Here is a 2,500-nt window from a genome sequence, read left to right on the forward strand (position 1 = left end):
CTATATGAAAATGAACATTTGATTTAGTTTTTAATATTTTTAAATATTTAGTAAAAATCCAGATTTGAAATCAAAAAGGCAGAGAAGAGTTATTTTTTTAATTGTCATTTTTCCCAGTACAATTATTAAAGTTCAGATGAGTGAAGAACTGCAGTCATGTTTCTTTTCTCAACACAGTGTTGTCGTTGTTTGCATTTGAATTATTCAGAGTGGCACTGCATTAATATGTTCTATCAGTTCATACGTTCCCTGGGATTCAAACCCGTAAAATGTAAAAAAAATAAACTGCAATGCAATGCATGCGATGCATAAAAAAGGATGCTCTGGCTGAGGGCTGTCCTGAGAGTTAATTAAACCCTGCGTTCCTCGTCAGACGCGGCTCAGGACTTCTGGTTCATCTGCCCCGGAGTTCCTGACTCCTGATAAAGGACCGGATTACTGTCAGATCCACGCTTCTCTCGCTCAGAGCAGACGAAGAGACAGACTGTTAAAGACCTTGTTCCTTGTGTGTGTGCATCGACAGCATCTGAGACGCACACGTGTCCACATTTCCACCCCTGAATCTGCTGGTTTTCTGAAAGGGTTTACAGCTTTATGAAAATAGCATCGTTAATATTGCTGAATTTATCAGTTATGACTTTGATTCAGTTTCTGTAAGCAGCTCTGCAAAAAACAATTATTCAGATAATTATTCAAATCTTTATTCAGATCCATTCGATTCAGTGTTGATTCAGTCAGGTTAATGTTGATTCACTTCAGTGTTGATTCAGTCAGGTTAATGTTGATTCACTTCAGTGTTGATTCCGTCAGGTTAATATTGATTCACTTCAGTTCAGTGTTGATTCATTTCAGTTTAATGCCGAGTCAGTCAGTTCAATGTGGATTGAGTTCAATTCAGATTATTGTTGGTTCAATTCACTTTCCTGTTGATTCAGTCTGTATAATTTTAATTCAATGAGTTTAATGTTGATTCGTTTCAATTTAATGCAGATTCAGTCAATTTAATGTGGGTTGAGTACAATTCAATGTTTAGAATTGATTCAGTTCAAATTGATGTTGATTTAGTTCACTTTAATGTTGATTCAGTCAGTTCAGCTTTGATTCAGTTCAGATTAATGTTGATTCAGTTCACTTTATTGTTGATTCAGTCAGTCCAGTGTTGATTCAGTTCACTTTCATGTTGATTCATTTCAATTTAATACCGATTCAGTCAATTTAATGTGGGTTGAGTTCAAGTTTAGTGTTGATTCAGTTGCAATTGCTTGAAGTTGATTCAGTCAGTCCAGTGTTGATTCAATTGTTCACTTTAATGTTGATTCAGTCAGTTCAGTTTTTAATCAGTGAGTCCAGTATTGATTCAATTCAGATTAATGTTTATTCAGTTCACTTTATTGTTGATTCAGTCAGTCCAGTGTTGATTCAATTGTTCACTTTAATGTTGATTCAGTGATTTCAGTTTTGATTCAGTCAGTCCAGCATTGATTCAGTTCACTTTATTGTTGATTCTGTCAGTTCAGTTTTAGTTTAACGCTGATTCCGATGTGTTTCATTTCTCAGCACGAGGATGTGTGTGAATCAGTGCAGATGTGTGTGTGTGTGTGATTACACGGGGACAGTAAATTGGTGAAGTGGTTAAACTGCTAAATATAAGATTGTGGAGTGATCCCGAAACACTTCATTATATGATGCTGCTAGACGGAATATAGTGTTATCAATTTACAGCTCTCACTGTTATCATCCCTGTCTATTATGTATTCATACTTTCCCATTTTGTCTTTTTAACACAAATAGTATCATTACTCTCTCTCTCTCTCTCTCTCTCTCTCTCTCTCTGCAGGCAGCTGTGTATCTCCTTATGAGTGATGAGGGTAATTTCACCCAAACAGCCAAACGATCATTTCACCCCTCACACACACACACACACACACACACACACACACACACAGAGTGTGTAAGTGGAGGCATTTGTTGCGATGTCTCCCGCTGTGGGCAGCGCCGTGTTCAATGAAGAGTTTATCATATTTAAAAACAGATTTACACCCAAACGAGAAGCAAATTGTTTTGTTGAGATGAGAGGCAGAAACACGCGATGATTGTTCATCAGTAATTGTGAGACAGAAAGGCTGTCGTGTCGTGGGTGTCCGGCCCGTTAAAGACGAAGAGACCGACGAGTCAGAAATGAACTGGACCGAAAACGCCTCACGAATTCAAGATAAAGCGACAATAAATCATGCACGCGATGAAAATGAATGCCTATTAAATCTGCGCCTGCTACGCCACATCGCTGAGCCTTTTAACCAATCGCATGCGGTTCTGTTGAGCCTATGAACACAACGGCCAATCAGAGGCGTTTCTCTCACCGTAAACAACAAAGTGCGCATGCACCGCGTAAATAAGACACTAATTCCGTCGATGCAGCGATTATAACAGTTTTTTCCCGCATAACTTGCACTAAACAGCTCAATCTGATGCGATGTTTCATTATTTATATCAGCTTATA

General features: G+C 38.2%; 1 long non-coding RNA gene across 1 annotated transcript in view; it reads left to right on the forward strand.

The window, feature by feature from the left end:
* The window catches only part of LOC122342517, a 25,583-nt gene that overhangs the window by 18,658 nt on the left and 4,425 nt on the right, over positions 1–2,500 (forward strand). The gene's annotated exons all lie outside the window — the stretch shown is intronic.

The sequence above is a fragment of the Puntigrus tetrazona genome, chromosome 4 (genome assembly GCF_018831695.1).
Source record: "Puntigrus tetrazona isolate hp1 chromosome 4, ASM1883169v1, whole genome shotgun sequence".
Lineage (NCBI taxonomy): Eukaryota > Metazoa > Chordata > Actinopteri > Cypriniformes > Cyprinidae > Puntigrus > Puntigrus tetrazona.